This window comes from Sorex fumeus, unplaced genomic scaffold (genome assembly GCF_029834395.1).
Source record: "Sorex fumeus unplaced genomic scaffold, SorFum_2.1 ptg000128l, whole genome shotgun sequence".
In the NCBI taxonomy this organism is placed as follows: domain Eukaryota; kingdom Metazoa; phylum Chordata; class Mammalia; order Eulipotyphla; family Soricidae; genus Sorex; species Sorex fumeus.
Window position 1 is genome coordinate 59,100,291 of NW_026606185.1, and position 24,898 is coordinate 59,125,188.

Sequence of the window (24,898 nt, forward strand, 5' to 3'; positions counted from 1 at the left end):
GAATTGGGCTGGAGGAGGCAGCTCGACCTTGGTCTGTTGAGTGTCATTGTTGTGACTGCTTCGGGCTCAGTGTTTATCAGGGAAAGGAGAGTTGGGCCCTGTTGGCACCTGCGATTCTTACACATTTTAGCTTTTTCTCTCGACTCGCAGAAGTTATTGTGCTTCTAGACCAGCTCTAGAGTTAGCAGAGAACTATAAAGCCCCACATCGCTGGTGGCTGAAAGAGCCAGTATTGTAAATGAAAATCGAAATCCCGAAAGTTTGTGGCATCATTATGGCTGTTTAAAGAAATGACCATTTGTGGTTGCTTCTCTCTTCCCTTCTCGTAACATTAATTGGTCTCCTTTGAGTTTCTTTTGATCCCATCTGTCCAAGTGGTTTGTATGTTAACCAGTGACTCATTCTCAGTTTTGGGTCAAGACAGTCTTAGACACGGGTGAAGATGTCCTGCTAGTCCCTGTAGCTGTTGAACCCAAGGAGTTTGCATTTGGCATCTTAAGTTCCATCTGAACTCCTAAGAGATCATTTACAAAAAGAAGCAAAGAAGGGCAAAGACCAGTCAACTTTCTTCTGTGCTTCAGCAGAGAGGGAGAAAAATCAGGAGGCAGAAGGGCTGACTCGAGACACTGGTGTCCCCTTCCTGTAGCAGCAGACAGACACCCCGACACTTCCCCACCCTGCATGCAAAGTCCAAACCCATCTCCCTTCCCCTGTGCAAAGTACTGGTAAGGCTCTTCTTCCACACAGCAAATTGCTTTGGTTTTCTCCCCCAAATTCCTATTGGAAATAGAACATTGAGAATCTGGGGCACCACGCCCGAGATGACCCAATCGTCTAACAGCATAATATTTTCCAGTCCAGCTACCCCCAACCTTTCCCAGCCTTCCTCTGGCTGGACCCTCTGGGAGGGAACCCAGCAAGAGTGAGGCACAGACCAGTGTAACACAGAAAACGCCCCCAATTGGCCGAGCCCTCCTCAGCAATCCCCAGCCTCATGCTTCACTTGCAAAGTGTGACGTAACCACGGGACGAGTGCCTTGCTTGAACCAAAGCAACGATTTAGCCTGTCTGGACCTCTCTGTGCTTTTTTTAATCCTTCCTGTGAATACCTCAGCTTCACCTGGGCCTCCATACAGTAAATTGGTGGGCTTATTGTACTGTGGTGCTTTGCAAAGCTACCCTGCAAGGAACAAGATGTGTACTAATACCAAAGGTTCTTCTCTCTTCCTCCTCCTCCTCCTCCTCCTCCTCCTCCTCCTCCTCCTGCCTCCTCCCTTCTCCTCCTTTTTCTAATTCTTCATGGTTCCAAAGCTTTAATATGAACCTGGGCATGTTGGCAATGCAGACCGCACAAATTCCTTACCGACTTTTCTCAGATATACCTCATAGATAATAGTGTTTAGAGTAATGTTATTATAGCGTATGTAATAAATTATTCACTGTTTCTTTTGGTAACTGTGATTTAAAAAAAGAAAAAAGGAAAAAAAAGCTTTATACGTTTTAGGTTGTGCTTTTGTAATAGACGAAAAGGTGCGCTTAAAAAATAATAATGTATGTTCTTTTTCCCCCCCCTTTGGATTTTATTTATTCTGGATTGGGGAAAGTTGCAGAATGAGCCCAAAGTTTACAGTTTCATATTTTGCTGAAGAAACAATCTGTGTTCATTTGCTCTGTTGAAAGAAATAATTATTTTCTACATTTGTGCTATTTGGTCTGAACAATAAATTGTTCTGTGTTAACAGTGTAGTATTATAATTAGCAACTGCCAATCAGTGCTATAATTTTATGCATGAAGCTAAAAATTTAGCAGTGTGATGCATTGTGGTCTTAATAGCAACACTTTTCATTTTGAACTAGATCTTCCCTTTGGTTCAATGGACTTTCTTTATGCATGGACACCTCTTGTTTGTTAGCCGTTGTGGAACAGTTGTGTATACATTAAACTGTGAAAATGTACACAGTTCAGCCTCAGACAGTGGTCCTATTGGTTTTATTGGGAGATGTCTCACCTTGAAAATACCTTTCCATTCTGTTGGGATTTCTAAATGAGTCAGACTGAACTGAGTTCACGTTCTCTTTCCAAGTTGGAGTGAGCCAACTTGGAGCGTACACATCAAGGTCCTCCCAGCCTGGACGGCTCATTCTATGTGAGAGGGGTTTGAGAACAAGCATTGACAAGCTACTCAATTTGACATTTTTTGTTCCCACCATGAGTTGCATTTTGGCTTTATGTTGATGCCCTTGGACTCCCTGGCCACAGTATGGAGAGGGAGTCTTGCCCAACAACTCTGGTCTCCTTGGAGCTCTGCTAGGGAGTGGTCACTTTTGTGGTTGGCTTCCTTGAGTCTTTGGTGGGCAGGCCAGCTTTAAGTAGGGACTCAGATGGCATCAGTAATTATTCTCTGGCCCTTTTGACCATTGTCTGGGCAACTCCCTCAACTAATTCCAGTGATCTGGGCAAAAATCAATGGCCGTCCCTCTATACCCCCCCCCAATGTGGTCCCAGTGTGGCTCTTCCTCCCCAGAGTCTAATGTCCCCTTTCCTGTTCAGCACCATCACTTCCACCCGAAAGGGCATTGGGGAAGAAATTTTGAGACTGAGTTTAGGGAAACCGCCTTGCTTTAAACTCCTCAATTATCTGAGGCCTCTGTAGCTCAAAAACTGGGTGGTTTTTGTTTTGTTTTTCTCATTTCAGGGCACCTGGTCAGATTTGTTCTTTCTCCTCTTTGGGTTCTGAGACCCATTTCCCAAACCCATATGCTTAACATAAAGCCAAACCAACAGCCAAGCACACTTTATTTTGCACAGGATAATGCAGCTTTGGAAGCAGTGTTGGGAAGGCAGCCGTCTGCTGTGCAAATTATTGGAAATCCCCAACAGGAGAGTGTTCATATTACCTGACAGTGGGAACAGACTGGGAATGCGGTCTCATTAATAATACAAAATGACATATTTTTATTTGGCCTTATAAACTAGATTGTGATAGAGAAAACTTTGTAATATATAGTCGGCTTTATTTTTTCCCCCTTATTTGCCAAAGATGGGAATGGATACAGGAATTTTTAAGTTGGCTTTTGTAAGACAGTTAATGATTGTAATAGTGTTTAATCTTCCAGAAAGCTTTATGTGTTCTTCTGCAATAAACCAAATCGATACTTGTTTCAGTGAAGTTCTCATACTCACAAGCCCACAAAGAATTCCTCCTGATGCACGGCTTGTAGTATCTACGAAGTTCAAGTGCATCTTCCATCCCAGGGAAACAGAAGGGTGTTTGAGACATGAGCATGCCCAGCCCTGCCCCCCTTTTAAAGAATTATCATGAGCAACGCATGGGTCTGTCTCACTAGGATTCGCCAGGAAGACTTGTCATATGAAACTTGAGGTCTGTTTTGTTATGCCATTTTGTTGTCTCTCTCTATTTTTTTTTAACTTTGTGCAAAGTGCTATGTTGAATCAAGTGTAAGCTGAGTTTTCCAGACAACTGAAGTAGCTACATGGTGAATGTTATTTTGTTATTAAAGGGTTTTTACTCAATACTTTGTGCCCGTGCATGTCCTTTTCCTCCAAGACACCTCTGCTAGGCCCGAATTTCTCTCCTGCTCTCATGAGGGAAGGTGGGCCTGGCCTTAAAATGCAAGTCTAGGCATCAAAAAGTAGTCATTGGCACTGGGATGAGCTCTCCATGACCAGCGGCTTTAAAGAGAACTGGACCAAAGCTCTCCAACCTCGCTCTCTGGACCCCAGCAATCCTCAGATCCCTTGGTCTTGAGCATGGGTCTGCATGAAGATAGACCTTAATTCTTAGAGGAGAGAAAATCAAGAGAGAGCGAATAGCAGCTCTACAGTCTGTTGTCACCCAGCCCCTCTCCTTGCTTATAAGCTGGGCTCTACCCAGCCAGGCAATGGGTCTTGCATCTGGTCAACCCTACCTGCGCCCTCCCTGAGGGTGTCATTCTCTGCAAAGCATCCAGGTCCTCACAATCTTGTGGGACTCTGACAAAATCAGAGGCTCGCTCCCCATCCTTCCTCTGTATTCCAAGTTAGCTCTTCCATCTCTTCCTTTTGGGAATTTTTTTTATTATTTCAGAAACAATCTTGGGCTTTTTTTTTCTTGTTTGTTTTGCTTCTGAGTTATATTTGAGCTTTGACTGGAAAACTACAAGAGGGAAAGGAGACACCTTTACCCACTGTGTGCCTGCCTTGTTCCTGTCTCAGGGAGCCGTGCACATTGTCCTTATTGGTGACCTTGCTTGGGGACAGCTGAACCACAGTGATGAAGCCAGTCATGACCCATACATACCTACTTGAGCTCTGCTTAAACATCCCATCTACAAAGATGGATGGAGCCATAGCACAGTGGGCAGGATGCTCACCTTGCATGCAACTGACCCAGGTCCAATTCCCCCAGCATCCCATATGGTCCTCCAGGCACTGCCAGATGTAATTCCTGAGTGAAGGGTCAGGAGTAAGTAACTCCTGATCATTGCCAGATATGCTAGCCCCCCCCCAAAAAAAAAGGCTATAGAACTTGGGGTTTTGGTTCCCTCTCCCTTGGTTTCCCACATTTGGGTGTTTAGCTTCAGAGTCAGTTTATTGTCTAGGCAAGTTTATTGGAGTACTTACAGTCAATGATGGGAACCTGATACCTAGAAAGAAAGACTATTTAAAAAAGACTAATTATTTACAGACTAGCTATTGGGTAGGTTGCCTGAATAAGACATTCCGGAGTTAGAATATTGTTTCCTTTCTCTACCAGGTCATTTTATGACGTGAGTTGAAATGTGATCAGTAAACTTATTAGCATGGAAGCTGGTGAGAAGCCTAGCCAATTGAAATATCTGGAGGTAGACCACCTTCACGCTAGCCAGTGACCAAGTACATCTTCCCATGGCAGGCAGAGACTGTGATGCTCGTAGGATGCTGATATTGGCTTCTCTCTTCATCCATCTCTAATCTCCAAAGTTTTTGCCCTCTCAATCTTAAAGCAGTTCAGGCCTCTTTTCTTAGGATACCAAAGAATTTAATTAGCAAATATGTTTAGTAACTGAGGGCCAGGGAGATAGTCTAGGAGCTAAGGTACTTTCCTTGCATGCAGCCAACACTGGCTTAATCTTTGGCACCGCATATAGTCTCCTGAGCACCACTAAGAGTGACCCCTGAGCACAGAGCCAGGTGTAGCCCTGAGTACCACTGAGTGTGGTCCCCCTCAGAAAAGAAGATATTAGTACTAAGCAGTCTTTCTATTTGTTATCTTCTCTTTTGTTTTTCTTAAAAAAAATTTTTTTAATGCTGATCTCAAAAAAGAGCCCAGTTCATTGTTTGACTATTGCCTCTCCTAATATCCAAATGAATTCTTTATGAGCACAACCTGTAAAATACTCTTTTTCCAATGAATTTTTACTGGAGAGACTATCCTTCTACCAACATGAGTGAGAGCAAGATCACATATCGTTTCTTTCTATGAGTTTCAAGTCAGTCTTGACTGTTTTCTTAATTTAGACCCTGACCTCAGATTTATTTATTGGGGGGGGGCATTAGAAACACCCTTTAATTTTACATGCTGGCTGGTGGAATTTGACTTCTTGCTTCTAATCTGTTGGTTCCCTTCTAATGTTTATAGTGATAGAGTGTAGGGAGGGAAGAAGGAAAGAGTTTTGCCCCAGTTCTATTTAAAGCTTTTAAATGGAAGAGACTCATTAAGCCCCGGCGTGGTTAGCCCAGCCCATGCTTTGCCACATGGCTTTTAGTCCAGCTCTTTGAGAAGCTCAGCCCCTGGGCAGGAATCTAGCTACTTCCCAGATCCCCAGAGAGCCAGAGTGCCAAGAGTCCAGATACACCTCTTGCTCTCTCGTTCTTACTTCCACGGCTATTATTTCCTGGAAAATCAGAGGGAGTGCAGGGACTTTAACCCTGTTTTTTGTCCCACCCAGCCCTTTGAAATGACCTTTCCTTTTTAAAATAAGGAAAATAACATTCTTCAAATGAGCTCTCCCTCGTGTTTTGAAAAAGAAGACCCCACACTAGTTATGTAACATGCTCACTGGCTCTCTGAGCTAGATTTCCAAAACCTATTACAACCCAGGTCTTTCCCCCTCTCAGACTCGTGAAGTCAAACCCAGCTGAAAGATTTCCCAGGGATGAGTCAGAGGGAAATCTTGCTTACAGGCTACCCTGAAATCCTGGTGGGAATGAGGGTCTGATGCGGTGAAGGGACTACTTGCCCCTTGGGAAGCTTCCAGTCCTGTGGAAGAGTTCGTTGACTATTAACCACATTTTCATTTTGCTCATTTCCCACCGTGATGTTCTGTCTGCAACATTGCTTACACTGGATTCTTTCTATTTTTATTCCTATCATTAAATGGTAGTGCTGTAAATTCTGCAATTATTGTCTAATAAACTGCTTTCATTCGTTGACCCTGGCTCCATTGGCTTCTTTCTCTTTTTCCCAGACTGCATCCTAACGTGGGTTCCAGAAATAGCAGTGATTCCATTCTGCTCAGTGGGCATGCGTGCACCCCCTTTCTCTGATAGGTGTGGATTCTAGTCAGCAGGTTGCCCATCCAGAAGTTTGGGCTTATCTTACTTGAACCCATTTAACTTTAGAGATAGCCTCTCCTAACCATGATCTGTGTCCAGATTCTGTGAGAACTCATGGTTGAAAAAAAAAAAAGGTTATTGTCACCAGATAGAGAGTTGAGGAAAACAAATTTGGGACCAGGAGAACTCACCTGCAATTGAAGGTTAACCACAGAGCCGTGATGTGGCTTTGAACCAGTCACTTAAACTATGGAAGGAAGGCAAAAAGAGGGAGGGGAGTGTAAAAATGAAGGTAGGGACCAGGGGCTAGCCCAAAGAGCTGGAGTTTTGCATGTCAGAGTCCCAGGTTTGTTCCCCAGCAGTTTGAAACTGCTGGAAGAGCCACCCCAGAACCACCAGCTCTCCCTCCAACCCGAAATAGAAAAAAGCAGGGAAGGTTGTGGCTTTTGGGGTCACACCCAGCAATGCTCAGGGTGTTTTTCCTGGTTCTGCACTCAGGAATTATTCCTGGCAGTGCTTAAGGGACCCTATGGGATGCAGGGCAGGTTGTAATGCCCTTCTGATACTGCCACCAAGTGGGCACACAGCTGGAGCCTGTGGTTTATGGCTCCAAACATGTCTGTGTTTCCGTCTCCACTCCCAATCTGGGATTCCATCCAGGACACGTGCATGGAACTCCACAAAGCTGGCAGCCACTGACCGTGGGCTTCCCACAGCACAGAGAGACTGAGAGCAGCACAGGTAAGATTTCACTGTTGGCTGTGTGTCCTTCAAGTGCCCACAAAAAGCGGAATGTGAAAATGATCCTTACTAAGGGCTGCAAAATTGAAACCACAGAGAAAGTACCTGGTGTTGTTAGGAAGCCGTGGCTACAAATCCCTCTGCCAGCAGAATTCTCTGGAGTAACCTCTTTTGAGCTTTAAACGGTCTTCAGCATCATCATTGTTTTTATTGTCATCGCCTTCACCTTCACCTCTCTGCCTGGAGACCAATAAATCACCTTTTCATCTTCTCCTCCTGAGTTCAGAACTAATTGAGAAATAAGACACAAAAATGAAACCAAGACCTTTTTCTCAATCCATTTTATTGGTAGAGCCGAAGTGAAGGACATGGATAGGATTTGTGACCAAGGCGCTTCCTAATACAATTCTCCTGAGTTGAACTTACTGCCTCTCCTGCAGAACTAGCAGCCCACTCTGCCCCTGCTCAATCCTCACCTTCCCAGAGGTTGCTCCCAAGAGGACCTCCCAATAAACCTCCTGCACACGAACCTTGAAATCTCAAAATCTGCTCCTGGGGAAATCTAACCAAGAGCACTTATTTATCTTTCTCTGCTCCATCCTGCCTTCCCCTAAAAACAAAGCAGGCACTTGGGGAAAAGGAAGGAAAAGGGAGGAAATAGGAAAGACTTAGCTATTTCCTAAAACAGATTTTTGTAAACCAGCAAGAGTCTGAGATACCATAAAACGGATAAGCTGTTTCTGCCCTGTGGCCGGGGAGATGGCACGAAGGGCTGGAGCACAGGCACGTAGGCATTGCATGTGGGATCCCTGGGTTCGATCCCCAGCACCACATGATCTCTACGCACCACCAGGAGTGATACCTGAGCACTGTTGTACTGGTATGGCAAACAAACAAACAAAAACAAACTTTTTCTACAATTTCCCCAAATATCTTGGCTTTTGAAGGCAGATCAGAGAATAAAAGTTGAGAAATTGTTTTCTTTAAATATCTAAGATTTAAACTGAATTAAAGATGATGCCTTCAGGGCCTGGAGTGATAGTACAACAGGTAGGGCGTTTGCGTTGCATGCAGCTGACCTGAGTTCAATTCCCAGCATCCCAGATGGTCCCCCTGAGCACTGCCAGGAGTAATTCATGAGTGCAAAGCCAGGAGTAACCCCTGTGCATTGCTGGGTGTGACCCAAAAAGCCAAAAAAAAAAAACCACAATGTCTTCCTACACAAATGGGGTGAGGTCCACATTGGACAAAGGCTGCAGGCCCTGGTATTCAGGGGCCCCAGCAGGGCAGACTCGCACACACGTGTCCAGCCCACTGGCAGGTGTGAGGATGGGAATGACTCTATGGCTAGCAGAGGATAAGGGCTAGAACACAGTCACAGTTTCTGAGCACAACTTCCCAAATTGGTGTCTCCAACAGTGACATTGAGACATTGAGACAATGAGGGGCTGGAGCGATAGTACAGTGGGTAGGGTGTTTGCCTTGCACGTGGCTGACCCAGGTTCAATCCCTGGCATCCCATATGGTGCCCCAAGCACCTCCAGGAGCAATTCCTGAGGGCAAAGCCAGGAGTAACCCCCTGAGCATCACTGCATCACTGGATGTGACCCAAAAAGCAAAAAAGAAAAGACAATGACTGAGACTCAGATGAATCAATGGTAAAAGAAGCCATACGTGGTCCACTTAGGAAAGGCAGCCAGGACCAGCTAAAGAGGCGGCCCTCTTGTCCACACGCAGATCGTCAGAGATTGGGCTGCCCCGCACCCCAGCCCACTCAGCTTGTCTCCCTGCCCTCTTCCCTGTCACTGAGAAGAGGGATTGGGAGTGTAACGAAGTGTCAATGGCTGGGTGGCACCCTCAGATAGCATGCCCTGGTCCCTTTCACTGGTGGGGGGCCAGGCATGCAGAAATACTGGCCATGCCAAGCTTGCGATGAAGACCTTGAGGCCAGGTTTGTTCTGGGCCTCTCGCCCAGTTTCTGCCAGTGTGCTGGCAGCACTTTGCATTCCACTACTTGTAAACACATCACCCTGAATCTCCATCTTTGCCTGCTTTGTATGTTCTGTGTGTGCATGGGTCCAAAGTCCTCTTTTTTTTTGTAAGGATACCAACCGCATTGCCCTAGGAATCTACTCCCCTTTGGTCTGACCTCATCTTAACTCCTGATTTCAAGGACGACCCTGTATCCAATGAAGGCTTCAAAACAACAATCAAAAAAAAATTTTTTTTAAAGGCAACTTTTTAAAAAAATTTTTTTAGTGAAACACCATGAGATGCAGTTGTAGATATACAATTTTTTGTGCTTGGGTTTCGATTATGCAATTATCAAATACCCATCCCTCCACCAGTGCCCATTTTCCACCACCATGGATAATATCCCTCCCACCCCCATCCCCCCTATCCCACCCTGCCTCTGTGGCAGGGCATTCCTAAAAAAAAAGACAACTTCTAAAGAAGATTCAATAACATTGTCTGCTGAAGGCAGTGTGCCCATCATCCTGAAATGAGAAGGAGTCCTTCTTTCCAAGGGTGGGTGGAGAGCCTGACAGCCAGTCCGCTGGGCACTCGGGGTGGGGTGGGGCAGGGCTCTCTGATGGTGTCGGAGCACTGGAGGGTCGGGAACAGCATCTTAGAACAAACCCCTCCACAAGTCAGGAGAGGGGCCTTGAGACTCCTGGGTGCTTGTCATCCGCCCCAGGACAAAGGGCACCAACAGGTCATCCCTGCAGGTGTGTTTCCATGAGACTTGGGGCAGAGCTGGGGGAGGGGCACAGAGGCCACTCCCCGCTCACCCCCTTAAGCCTCATGTCAGTGAGCAATCACCAACACATAGATTTCTCTATGGTGGCTGGCACAGATGCCACCCCCGGGAAGGACCGGCAGGATCTCCATCCTGCTCCGTCATCATTTGTTTTAGAGGGCTGAGAAGTCAATATGGCAAAGTCCTTGCTTCTATTTTGTTTATTTTCATTCTTGAAAATCATTGTTGAGGGCTTGGAGCGCTAGTACAGCGGGTTTTGCCTTGCATGCGGCCGACCTGGGTTCGGGATGCTGGGAATTGAACCCAGGTCGGCCGCGTGCATGAAGCCTACAAATATGCCAAATAATAACTGCAAGGTCTAAATGCAGAGGATAAACGGTGTGTGTGTGGGGGGGGGGGCAGATGGGTGAGGACAAGGCCAGACCTTTACCTGCCTGGGCTTGGGCAGTGGACAAGAGCTCCTGCGGACAGGCTAGGCCAGTGCTGGATACGGCGCGTGTCTACTTTGATCTGTACTGCCCAGAATTTCCTTTTCCCTGCTGAGTTCTGGGCTGAGGGTGAACTGCTAGAGAGTCTCAGATTTGAAAGACGGCAGTAAGGCAGTGCTAGGTGCCATTTTTCAAGCCAGGGTACAGGGTGCAGGGCATCCTGCTGCTGCTGGGCATCAAACATGTGCCCTGATCTCCTGGGATGCAGACCCCAGCCGCTCCAGCCCCCTCCCCACCCTACCCAATTCCGGCCCAGAGACTCAGGGTGGAGGCTGCCCGTTCTTTCTCCAACACTGGAAGTTTGTGATTTTAGAATCAGTGAGGGGGTCTTGGGGGAGCCTTGGAATAGTGACTTCCAGGGTCCTCTCCAGGGAAGGGAGCACAGTGAAGGAGGGAAGTGGTCATCTGGACCAGGTCTAGGTGTGGAGAGGCAGTAAAGTGACATGGGTTTTACCCTCTCAGTCACAGGAGGGGGACGCACGGTGCCTTGAAGGGGAAAAAAGGAAAGGAACAAAAAAAAAGTTCCTGCCACAGAGGCAGGCTGGGGACAGAAAGGAAATGGGGGACACTGGTGGAGGGAAGGGGACACTGGAGAAGGGATTAGTGTTGGAACACTGGAAGCCTGAAACTCAGTCGTGAGTAATTCACAATGATACAATTACAAAGAAAAAAAGCATCAGTGAGCGATGGGAATGTACACCGGGTTCCCCCATGGATCCAGCCCATCCCTGCCTCTCTTCCACCTCATGTCATCTTCTTCCATGATAATTTGTGTTCACTGTTAGAGCTAAGACACCCCCCAACCCCAGCTCACAGAGATGTGCACCTAGGATTCCTTCTAAGCGTGTTATAATTGCTTAGAAAGAATTATAACTTGGAAGGAATTATAACTTCTGCTTGCTGAGTTCATCTTTGTTTATGGAGTGAGGTACGGGTCTAACTTCATCCAGGCACATTTTCCCAGCCCCATAAATCTTTCTTCCTGGACCTGGAGAGATAGTACAATGGGCTAAGGTGCTTGATTTGCATGTAGCAGAACTGGATTTGAACCTCATCACCCCCCTCTGGTTCCCCCAAGCCCAGCCAGGAGTGATCCCTGAGCACAGAGCCAGGAGTAAGCCCTGAGTATCACTGGGCATGGCCCCCAAACAAAAAAATCATTTAAAATCTTTCCTCTTGAATTGTCTTGGCAGCTGCCTGATCATTCCTCCCCCTTCTCCTTTCTCGATGTCCTTGTCCACATCTGCCGCTGCCTGTCTCGCCATAGAATGAAGCCTCGCTTCTCCTCCCTGCTTGGATTTGCATTTCCCCTCATCACTGATGACGATGTTGGGCAGCTTCTCTTTTTTTTCCTTTTTGGTTCACACCTGGTGATGCACAGGGGGATACTCCTGGCTCTGCACTCAGGAATTACCCCTGGCGGTGCTCAGGGGACCATATGGGATGCTGGGAATCGAACCTAGGTTGGCCGCGTGCAAGGAAGACGCCCTACCTGCTGTGCTATTGCTCCAGCCCCGATGTTGGGCAGCTTCTCACATGGACAATGTTTGTTTTTTTGTTTTTTTAAATAAAGTTTCAAAAGAAAATTCAATTTATTTCCAAATAAAATAACAAAAATCTTTTGAGGAAACTTGTAGATGTACTGGAATACTGGGAGTGTGGTGCTGAGGGTTTCTGGGAGAGAGTTTCCACCACTAACCCAGCTTTCCTGTGGCGCATTTGCACGATAAAAGTCCGTGCTCCATTCAGATTCCCTTAGTTCTACTTCACCAGCGCTTCTCACCTAGGCTCCTTCTCTGGCTTTGGAATCTCACATCTCATTAGACACCAGGTCTCCTGGGGCCTCTTGGGCCTGGGTGTTTGTTTTCTCACACTTTGTTTTTATTTTAGTGTCACATCCAGTAATGCTCAGGGGTTATTCCTGGCTTTGCACTCAGGAATCACTCCTGGCAGTGCTCAGGGGACCATATGGGATGCTGGGAATCAAACCCAGGTTGGCCGCATGCAGGGCAAATGCCCTCCCCACTGTGCTATCGCTCCAGCCCCACTTTCCTTGGTTTTGACGATTTTAACAGGATTATTATCATGATCACTTATTGACGGGAGCCCCCAGTGGTGCTTGAGGGCTGTTCCGGTACTGTGCTGAAGAGTTACTCAGGCAGTGCTCAGTGGACCTTGCAGGTCAGGGGTCCAACCTGGGAAATGCAAAGCTTGTGACCCTCCAAGCTATCTCCGCAAACTCTGATCTTGAGGAGCACTGTTTTGAGAAGCACTGTCCGGACCTTTTGTCAAGGCCCCTTTCTTAGCACTAGGTCTCTTATGTCTTCAGGGTCAAACCAGGATTATGGTTTCGGGGTGGGGGCTGGTGGTGGAAGAAGGGCAGAGAGGATGGTGCAATTCTCATCAAATCCAACCCAGGTCCAGTCCATGGGGCTTCCTGCTTGTCCCGAGCCTGTATCACCTGGCTCCTGTGTCCCCCTTTTCTCCTGTGGCCCTTTTCCCTGAAAGGAAGTGAGGAAACTTGTACCTTAGTCCCTAGACTCTCGCCTCTCCAAGCTGGATGCTTCTCTGAAGAACCCCAACCTGCTTCCTCTCCATCCTGCATCTCCCAGCTGGCCCTGGGGTGCAAACTCCAGGCCCGTGGTCCCCTCCTGATACTGCGGGGAGCCCCAACCCAGCATTCCCAAGAAAGTGTGTATCCCGGCAACTTTGGCACAGGTCTCTAATGTACTTTACTCCTCAGTGTCGGGTTGGGGTTCTTCAGATCAGCCTCTCCCTCCCCGCTCCCTTGTTCCCTCCCTCTCTCACATACACCACACACACACACATACATTCTCATGCAGAGAAGCCCTCAACAAAGTTCTGAAGCAGGTGGAATTTATCTTTGCTGCCATCCCAGGCTCTCTTCTCTGTGGACGCCCTCCCCCCAGACCCCACTCAGCCTGCTCACCCCACCTGCAGACCTTCCATCTGAAGTCAGGATTTCATTAAAGCAAATTAATAACTGAGTGCTCAAATCTGTACCCTGGGCTGGGAGGGTGGGCTGGAGACCCCAAACTCTCTCAAGTAGGAGGGAAGAGATCAGGGAAGGGAAGTTGAACAGGAGCAGAGATTTCTAACTAGAATTGTCACTTCCTGAGAACTCCAAATGCCGTTTGCCCAGTCAGATCCTTCCACCTATAGTGGAAACAGCTGCCTGGGCCAGGGAAGGAAATTGTTCTGCCCTAGATATCTTTTGGGGGGGGAGGAGTCACACCCAGCGATGCTCAGGGGGATACTCCTGGCTCTGCACTCAGGAATTACTCCTGGCGGTGCTCAGGGGACCCTATGGGATGCTGGGAATCGAACCCGGGTCGGCCGTGTGCAAGGCAAATGCCCTACCCGCTGTACTATTGCTCCAACCCCCTGCCCTAGATATCTTTAGCAAGCCAAAAGAATGCAGGGGTGGGGGCTTAGACTTGCACTTTTCTCTGGCACCCCCTCTGAAAACCTGATCCGGGCTTCCCCACCTCTTAGGCACCCCACTGTTTTTCACAACCACCTTTGATGTCTTGCATCCCAATGAAACTAAATTGAGGAATGATTCGAAAACTCAGGGGACTTTCTGGTTTCTCCCTGTGTGAAGCCTTGGGAGGAAGTTAAGGCCGGAGAGATAGAACAGGGCTTGAGGGGCTTCCCTCTCACGCAACCATCCATGGGTTGAACCTCGGCATCACATTGTGTCCCCTGAGCACCACCAGAAGGGACCCCTGAGCATAGAGCCAGGAATTAGCTCTGAGCACGATCAGCTATGGCCCCAAATGCTGAGAAAAGAAAAACTCTGTTTCCTTTTTAGGTTTCTGTGTACTCAGCTGAAGTCATTGGAGATAATGAGTTTTGCATTTGTATCTGTCCTCAGAAGGACCACAAGGGCACTGAAAAGGGAGGGAGGGTGCAGAGACACATCAGGGAGCGTCTGGGATGGGCAGGATAGAACGCTGGTATCATCCTTCCCAGGACCCACAGCCTAGTTGTGATTGCAGCTCTGCTCTGGGTAAGGGCACCTTCCATGCTTCACAAACACAGCCCAGCACACACAAAGGCCCCGAATCTGTTACGAGGGAGACTATGTCTGAAACTGTGAAAGAGTGAGATCATTTTGACTCCTCGAGAAGCTCCTGATCCAATTAGGAGTCAAGAGACAGACAGAGGGGCTGGAGCAATAGCACAGCAGATAGGACATTTGCCTTGCACACAGCCAGCCCGGGTTTGATTCCCAGCATCCCATATGATCCCCCGAGCACCTCCAGGAGTAATTCCTGAGTACGGAGCCAGGAGTAACCCCTGTGCATCACCAGGTGTGACCCAAAAAGCCAAAAAAAAAAAAAAGAGAGGGAGAGACAGACAGACAGAATTAGGATAAGGGCATTCGAGGGTGTTTTATTTAGTCAATTTGGGGGATACACCTGGAAGTGCTTGGTGCCTTACTTCTAGATCGGCACTCAGGGATCACTCATGCTGGTGCTCAGGGGCCCACGGGGTCCCAAGGATTGAACTGGAGCAGGCTGCATGCAAGGCAAGTGCCCTCCCCATATTGGGGGCATTGTAACCAACACCCTCATTACTCCCACCATCCTTGTGGGATCTGACACCCACTTTCCCAGGCAGGTAGACCCTTCACAGTGCCCGCAGAGTACGACATAGCCCACGTGGACAGAGAGAGAGCTCCAGAGTTTGAAGGGCTCAGCGTGTGCTCCTCCAGCTCAGTTGTCGGCCCCAAGCCCCAAGGATGCTCTGGGCCTCCAGCTAAAGAGGGTAGCTCCCCAATGTCCCCTCCTGAATCCTGAGAAACTCTGAACCCGCAAGCTGACCACATTCACACCTACAGCTGGTGTAACTCCCTCCCCCAACCCCCACCCATCCCATCCCCCACCGACCCCATCCTCATCACTGCTCTTGCTATGGTTGGGCACACCTGGCGGTGGGGCTTGCACACTTGGCTAAGATGCTCGGGTGGGGGGTGCACACCCCAGCTGTGGGGCTCGCACACCCCTGGCTGCTGTGTGCTGGGGGTCGCACACACTCTGTGAAAGCAATGGGGGTCCCAGCTGGCAGAGCCACAGGATACACAGCGCGGGGGAGGGGGGCGGCACCACAAACAGAATTCAGGGCCTCACACTGGCCGGGCGGGTGCTCTCAGCCCAGGAGCCAACTGTGGGCCCTCGAGACTGCCCTCCTCCCTCTCACCCTGCAGCCTGCTGCAAGACTTCCCCTGAGTCTTCCTAGGGGGCTCCATGCACTTTGGTTTGCAACGCCCAGACAGAATTGGGGTGAGGGGTACAGAGGGGGCGGGGACACAGCAAACAACGTTCATACCGTTCACACCGTTCACACCAGCCAAGCATGTGTTCGACCCTACGCCACACTCCCAGCCCTCTATTTACTTTTGGGGGGTGGGAGAGACCTCCCAGGGGTGCTCAGAAGGTTCAGGGGTCCCACTGGCAGTTCTCAGCCATCTGGCCCAGAGTTTGGTACCAGGGCCCAAGGATGCGACTCCTCTCCCAGCAGCCAGACACGGCAGCAGTGCTGGGAGCCTCCGAGGCTGAGCCTGGCCACACTGGGAGAGGCCGCTGGGAACTGGACCCAGATCAGGCTCCTGCCAGACATGCACCTCCCCGCGACCTCTGGCCTCCATCACCTTTCTTACCCTCAGCCACCTCCTACGCGCTTCCCCCTCTCACAGCTCCTTCTTGGGCTGCTGAGTTTGCCGTGCTCTGCCGGGAAGCCAGCACCAAGTTCCAATCATCGCCGAATCCCCAGAGGCTCCTGAGGGCGGCATCAGCGTCAAGGACAGTGAGAGTCCTGGAGACAACCAGAAAGGCTGAGACCTCCCCTGGGGAAGGGGAGCCAGGAGCCCCTGGGAACTGGGCTCGTAGAGGTGGCACATTCACTGCTAGGAGCAGGTATGGGGGTGCCCTGCTGGGAAGCAGGCCCTGAGCCCCCAGGTCTGAGCCGCAGAGAGCTGCCTCCTGGCTTGTGCTGTACCGTGCTGGTCAAATGCAAAGCCATGAGGGAGGACAGGCCAGGACTGGCACCAGAGGATGAGATTGGGTCCAGAATAACCTTGGCGCTGTGGGGCAGGCAGAGGCTGCCAACCCAGTGGGGCGAAGCCCATTCAGGCAGTCCACAAGCAAGTCACAAGCCCCGACTTTTCTCCCGTTCCCAGGGAAATGTCCAAGTGGGTCCGTGAGTCTCCATCAGCTTTAACCAAAGTCTTAGGAATATGCGTTTCCTCTCCAGGACCACCCCCTTCTGGACAAATGTCAACACAAGGACCCTGACAAGAAACGTCCCTCTCCTGCGGGTGCCCAGCTTTCTCCAGCCCCTCCTCTCATGATGGTGATACAATATTTATTGAGGCTTAAATAGCACCGTTAAGTGCACACGTTGATTTAGAGTGATGGAGTGTGTCGGTGCAGAGAACAGGAACTCAGCCGCAGAGCAGGGACCCCCCAAAGGACAAGGAGATACATCATTAGCTAAAGACTCAAGCAAGCAAATGTCACCAGCAGGGAAGAGCAGCTCCCTAATTAGGGCTGCCTTCACACCTCGTGTTAACACAGACACGGTCCTATATGCCTTCAGAAAGATTCTCAAAGAAGACAGAGTTGAAAACTGCAACCAGCAGAGACGGGCATTAAGTGAAACATGATGGTCCCCCGCCCCGCCCCCGCCCCGCATTCCCCAAGCTTCCCACCTCACAGGAAGCTCCTTTTAACCTTTTGTTTGTCTTTCTTCTGATAAGTCCTTGCATCACTCAGCAACGTGCCTAGTTCTCTGCTTTTTGATTGACACAGCAGCAGATAATTTTTAAAAGTCGTTTCTGCTCATTCCAGTTGAAGAGGGAATGGGCTAGCCCTGTCTCCCACCATCTCACTCTCCTCTGAGTTTTCTGGTTCTTGAGTCTCCTTGGTTCTGTTTGTTGCCTCCACTCTAGTAAATGATGTGGGTACCTCTATTTTGTCCCAGTTTCTTTGCACAATACCTCCTCTAGAAGTCCAGGGAAGAGACATGACAATCTCCCCCAGCCAGCCCTTCCCCCTCTACTCACAGCTTGTCTGGCCCCCTGGAGATTCCCTTCCCGGTATTAATGACTACTCACACCTCCCATTCCCCAGCTATAATGATATCTTCTCTTCTGATCATAAAATTGAAGCTAATAATTTCACTACAATTAGAGATATATAATAAGTCACTACTGACATAGTGTGATCAGAGACATTGAAAAAAAGAACAATGAGGAACTGGGGAGATGGTTACAGGGATTAAGGCCTGTATGTCCTGCATGTCACTGCCCTTGGCTGGACTCCCTAGCACTACATATGGTTCCCTGAGCACAGCCAAGAATCATTCCTGAACACAGTGGCAGGATTAGCCCCTGAGGGGGCTGGAGCAATAGCACAGCAGGTAGGGAGATTGCCTTGCATGCGGCCAACCTGGGTTCGATTCCCAGCACCCCATATGGTCCCCTGAGCACAGCCAGGGTAATTCCTGAGTGCAAAGCCAGGAGTAACCCCTGTGCATTGCTGGGTGTGATGCAAAAAGCAAAAAAAAAAATTAGCCTATGAGCACTGTCAGGTATAGACCCAACACCCACTCCCACCACCTCTGCCCATTCTCCCCCATCCCCCTGGAAGAAAAAAAAAACTATGATCATTTGTCACCAATTATCTGATTATTTCAAAAGCAAATCTCCTGAAGACTTGGGTCCAGCAGATCCCCCCACACCCCATTCCTGAAAGCATTTAAAACAGATCACATTTTTGTCCTATTGTATTTGAAACAGAACATGCTTCTCCCTGTACTATTTCTTTGGCCCAAGCCAATTGCACTTTCTTTCTTTCTTCTTTCTTTCTTTCTTTCTTTCTTTCTTTCTTTCTCTCTTTCTTCCTTTCTTCCTTCCTTTCTTTCTGTTTTGTTCATTCTTCCTTTCTTCCTTCCTTTTTCCTCTCTTCCTTTCTTTCTTTTTTGTTCATTCTTCTTTTCTTCCTTTCTTTCTTTCTTTCTTTCTTTCTTTCTTTCTTTCTTTCTTTCTTCCTCTCTTTCTTCCTTCCTTTCTTTTTTGTTCATTCTTCCTTTCTTTTCTTTCTCTCTTCCTTTTTTTTTGTTTTGGGGCCATACCTCGCAATGCTCAGTCAGGGCTCACTTCTGGCTCTGCACTCAGGAGTTACTCCTGGAGGGTTCAGGGGACCTGGTGGTCACGTGCCAGCAACTACCCTACTTCTTATCCTACCGCTCTAGCCTCCCAACTGTATTTTTTTTAAACAGAAAGAAACGAAGAGGACCCTGTTATGTGGGATAGTTCAGGGGCTTATACCTTTTGCCTGGCAAGCATAAGACCAAATGTTTAAGCCCTGGTGCTGCTGCCTGCCCTGAAAACAATCCTGGCTGGCAGCTCTGCTGAAATGACACCCAAGGATGTGCAGGCATCAGGCCCAGCAAATGTGACCCTGGCAAGTACCTGGACTAAGCAGGAGTGAACACCTTAACAATGTTAACAGAGAGATGAGGATGGGCAGGAAAGAAGACAACTGAGGGGCAGGCACAACAGCACAGAGAGTGGGGGACTTGCCTTGTGCCTGGTTAACCAGGGTCAGATCCCCAGGAACCACATCTGCCCCCCCTGCCCCCCCCCCAGCCACCAAGAGTGATCCCTGAGTATAGAGCCAGGATGTGGCTTCAAAACCAAAGAACAGAAAACAAAGGCAAGTGAAATAAATTTATTTCTCCTTTTACTTCAATGGGTAGGGGCAAAAGATTAATAAAACATTCAATATTTCAAAAGTTATTCTTTCCAGTTGTTGGGGTTTTTTCATGCTGACTCTGAAGTTGAGTGTGTGTTTTCTACTTGCATGCAGCTCCCCCGGTCTCTCCTGGAGTGCAGAGCTGGAATCTTGATCGGCTTGAAGAGACACGCTCCTGCTACGAGCCCCCATTCCTACCTAACCGGTCCCCCATCCCTGTTCAGGTGTCAGTGTGCCTGTTGAATTTTAAAATGTGCATTTGCAACGGGGGTGGGGGAGGATGGGGGAGAGATGGCCCAAAGGACTAGCTCACGCACTTTACATGCTGGAGGTCGTCATCCCTACCACTGTGACCAAAATGAAAATGTGCATTTGTGTTTCGTTGTTAGGTACGAGCTGCTGTATGCACACTCTCATTTCTTCTCTCCTGTCTTTCTCTCTAACCCTCCCATTACTCTTCAAAGGAATGCTGGATCTCTTAGGCGAACAGTTTTCCTCCTATACTTTCTCTTGCATTTTTCATCCTTTTGCCGTTTTGCTCTAGACCCTGAAAGAGTTCATCCAATTCAGCTCCAGTCTTTTTGTTAAATTCCTTATGTTGGTAGTTGGATTTTTTTTCGTGTAGAAACCTTGTGTTTGCCCCCCCCCATAGTGGTCAGCTCTTGCTATGTGAACACCAGATCCGGGAAGGGGCCTCCCCAAGGGCGCTCATGAGATACTCAGACTCCTGAAGCATGCTTCACCTTTGACCTTCATTCTTCACTTTGGTGTTCTCATGCACCTGTTTGTTCCCTTCCCTGACTGTGCATCTGGGGCTGCTGTTGACCTTAGTGAATGAAACATCCCTCAGTTACTGCGAGGACTCTGTGATGAATGTCCTTGCAGAAGCCTGACTCTCCCGTGGGTCAGGATGGTATGGCTGAGGACAGGCATGGTGCTAAGAGCAGAAGTCTCAGTACCACCTGTCCCCTAGGAGCCACAAACCATCAAGCCTTTATTTTTAATTCTCAGGCCATACCCAGTGGTGCTCAGGAATTACTCCCAGCTCTGTGCTCTGGGATAACTATAGGTGGGACTCAGAAGACAATATGGGGTGCCGGTGATGGAATCCCAGTAGGCTGCGTGTCCACCGGTCATACAAGGGTCCTTCCCACTATACTGTGTCTCCGGTCTCCTCATCCGGCATTTTATTGTAAGGAGCAAGCAGGCTCATGAGGGTGCTGGGAGGGTTCTGTGAGCCCACGCGGCACACCCAATAGTGCTGCTACCTGACTGCAGGTGGATACAGGCAGCTGTTGTGGGAGGAGGCTGGGCTGTGGCAAGAGTCCTAGGGGCTGCTCAGTTCCTGCTGGTGAGCTCCAGTGGGATGTGCTGCAAACTGGAGCCAGGCCTCTGTGGAGTTCGGGGTTCCTGACTCAGGGCTGGTGGCTGGCAGCTTACAGCTCAAAGCTCCTGAGGTCAACCAGTTGCCTGGCTGAACTTAGTCTCTGGTCTCTATACATCCTGGGGTTGACTAGATGCCTATGGACCTCACTGTCCTCTTTGGAAATGTGGATCTGTAGAAAGTGCCCCAAGGACACAGCCTGGGAACCCATATGTGTTTGTTAGTTTGCTTGCTTCTTCGTGAGCCATCTCCCATGCTGCTTGGGAATTACTCCCAGTTCTGTACTGGGGGTCCCTGGGGTTCTTGGTGCTCAGAAGACCCTGCAGTGCCAGGAACTGAACCTGGGCTTCCTCTGTGCTTTGCATGAGCTTGGCTTGTTGAGTTGTCCCCTCCGCCCCAAAACCCGTATTCTGTTGTGTTTTGTTTTGTTTCTGGGCCACACCTGCTGGTGCTCAGGGATCATATGCAGAGCCTGGATTTGAACCGGGGTCATAACTGCAGTCTCGTGCTTTGTATCACCCTTTGTGCTCTCTTGTTCTCTGAACTATTCTTGTGCTATTTTTGGTCCAGCTAAATCCTGTGAGACTCTCTAGACTGTGGACACTTCTAAACAGTTACAGCCTCTATATAAATCCGGGGGGTTGAATTGGGACTACAGAAAACTACTCCTCTGTGTCCCTCCAAAGATAGAGCCTGGGACCACTCATTAAAATCACTCTCCACTTTCTAGCATCAAACCAAGACACACCAAAAAAATTAACTTGAAAGGATATTTTCATACCTATATTCATTGCAACACTTAGTACAATGCCCAGGATATGGAAACAACCAATTGTGAATGAATGAGCCAAGGAGATATGATATCTATCTATGTATACACACATATATGTGATATATAAATTCTTCTCTCTCTCTATATATGTATATGTGTGTAAACACTCTCACACAGTCACACACACAATAGAATACTAAGCAGCTCTAAGAAAGGATACAAGCATGCAATTTGCCACTACCTGGATGGAACTGAAGATACCATGCTAAGTGAAGTCAGTCAAAAGGAACAAGAATGATCTTTCTCATACATGGGACTCAATAAGGCAGCAACAAAGGGCCAAACATAACAGAGCAGGAGAGTTGGTCCACCAAGATGAGTGTATGGGAGGCCTGTTAAAAGGTAGGGCCTTGGGGACCATGGGGGAAGGAGGCCTTGGGGACCTTGGTGATGGGTGTGGTGTTGCAATGATGTATACATCCTTAATAGCCTTGTAAATCACTATAGCTAAACAATAAATTTGTTTTTTTTTTTAAATCACTCCCAACCATCCAAACTCTTCCTTGGCACTCCCCCTGCCAGTGCCCTCTGGGTGGGAAGACCCTTTCCACTTACACCTGGGAAGCACCCAGGTTGTACTCCAACCACCAGACTGTCGACTTTGGGGGGAACTTTCCAAAAGGCCTTTGATGACCACCGCAATGCAGATGGCTGCACAGAGAATTCTAGCCTTGGCTTTCCCTGGCCCACTGGCCTGTGCCCATCAGTTTCTGGGGGGTGGGGTTTAGGGGAGCCACTGCCAAGGGAGGAGACCCCCAGCCCCATCAGAGCAAAGCAGGTGGCAGGTTCACAGGAGAGTCCTAAGAACCATGACAGGACCATGGGACCCCATGCACCCCTTTTGGAGACAAGAGACCCAAGGTCAAGGCTGGCTCTAGTGGGTGACAGCACCCACTAAAATGCCTTTGACTTGTGACAAAGATGTTTGCCAGAAGCATCCCCCAGGAGCTACCTACACTATAAGGGACTCACTTTCAAGTGCTTCTTGGAGGTCAATGTCTCTGTCACCTCTACCAAGGTAGACTGGTGAATCCCACTCAAACCTCAGGCCCAAGAAACTCCAGTACTCCATGAGCATGTTGGGACTCAGCTCTGAGAGGGATCTCAGGGGCTGTTTCCCCTTGCTGGGCCCTGGATCACTCCTCTTCCTGCTGACCACTGGGTAGCTTCCTTCCCTCTTATCTGTTTCTTCTTTCCCTGCTTCCTCCAGCCTTCTTCCCTCCCTCCCTCTCTTCCTTCCTTCCTTCCTTCCTTCCTTCCTTCCTTCCTTCCTTCCTGGAAAATAGACCCCTGCCCACATTTCAAACATGCTAACTTCAAGAAGGCTAACAGCAGAGACAGGAGCTTCCATGGGGTAAGTAACTAGGTCTGGGCAACATAACCATGGAATGTGTTCTAATGTCCTTGTGATGGCCCTAGTCTCATTTTGTAACACTGGTAGTCTGGGAATGTCTTTCAAAGGTGCCCAAGGCCTTGAGGTGGTCCAGACTCTGCTTTGCAAGGTAGTATGCTTGGGAATTTCTGCTTCTATATTCTCCCACCAGCTGCTTGCAAATGCCCCATTGCCCCATCAGATATTCTATAAAATAGAGCTCTAACCTTTGTCTGGGACTCTGTCTTTGAAGCACAAGGTCAAACAAGTCCATTGGTGAAATAAATGTTCTACCATTTCTCAAGGCAAGATACTTGGTTTTTCACTCACTTTTGGTGGGAATTTTTGCAGCACTTTCTTCCTTTTTTCTTCCTCCCTCATATCTCCCTCCCTTTTTTTCTTTCTTCCCTCCCTCCTTCCTTCCCTCTTTCTATGCAGTGGCCCACCATAAATATATATCAAATCTCCACCCATATTCTGTCCTTATGGCATATTAAAAAGGATTTACTGAGGGCTCAGAGGTGACCATGACTCTTAGGTGATAAGGACTTTGCAGTGTGACATCACATACACAATTCAAAAGTATACAATGTGCTCATAGAAAATTAAAAGTTATGTGTTTATCTATAAGTTTAGCACATTGCTCTGATTTCATGTTTCAGGGGTCACAGAGCCTACAGGTTCTTTGCATGCACCATTCAGCGCCACGGAGCCCACACACCCATCCTGGGTACGGAAGCCCCAGAGGGCCCAACCCAGCCCAGGCCCATCAGCCTCCCAGGGGCCCAGGGACCTTCCCCATGAAGGGTAATGGCAGGAAGGGAAGCCAGAATCTATTAAAACGCTGGATGAAAACAAACAAGGGCAGTTTGGATCATATTACACATTACTTTCCCCATGGCTGACAACAGAAAAAAATCTCAAAGGCGGTAAAAGAGCATCGCAGACCATAATGGTCTAATAACTTGGTGATAAAAGTGCTTGTGGGAGCAGTGTGGGGGCCGTCTGCTCCTGTGGCAGGCCTCGGAGCGCCTGCAGACCCGCAGGGGCGCGCTCAGAAGCATTACTGCCTAAGTGCTCGCTCAAGACTTCCTCGGCGATGCAGCACACTCGCTGGAGAATCGTAATTAGGCCTCCGATGTGGGCCATATTCACACATTGTGCATCATCCTTAAAGATGACAGGAAAAAAAATGACCAGGGTCGTGATGAGTGGGTCTGAGTCTTTCTCCATTGTCTTCCATCAAGAAAATAACAACCACAACTGAAAAAAAAAAAAAGCCTTATAATCCCCTGGCTGGATGCCCAGTTCTCTGCATCCTAAACAACAGAATTTTGGTTTGGGTTGAAAGGGAAAGGGTCAGAAGGAAAAGAGACAAAGGAAAATCAGGAAAGCAAGAAGGCTGGCAGCCCAAGAATCTAGAAGATTCCAGATTTGTCCAGAGCTGCGGAGACACTGAGAGTGTGTCCTCCTCCCTTATTCTTGTCCGCTCCTTGATGGATGCTGTGACAAGGGAGATGGTGCCTCAGGTTGAGGGACTCGCATAGTCAGCCCTGGGGCTGGCTGAAGAGGGGGCAGGCCCTGTGTCGAGGTGCTGGGACCCTTGACTGCCATGCAGCAGTAAACAGTTTGGGGCACTGAGGACCACAGACACAACAGAGCCTCCAGCTCACGCCCGGCACCTGTGGCAGGTTAGCTTTTGAAAAGGCTTTAAGGGTTGAGGATGAAGGAAACATCTCCCCAAATATCTGGATATCTCTGCACACGTTTCACTTCTTCACTGCCCCGCTTTTCTTCTCCCCAAGCTATCCCTACAGGTCTGCTCACTAGAAATGGCTTTTCTAGGAATTGGCAAAGGAGGCTGCCCATTCCTCACTCTCCAACCTCAGAATGTTCCAGGTTGGCTCCTGTCTCCACCCCCCCAAAACCAGCCCCCTACCTTGAAGCTTACACTGGTAAAGGGGCAGGTGTTGGAACATTGTATGACTGAAATCCAACC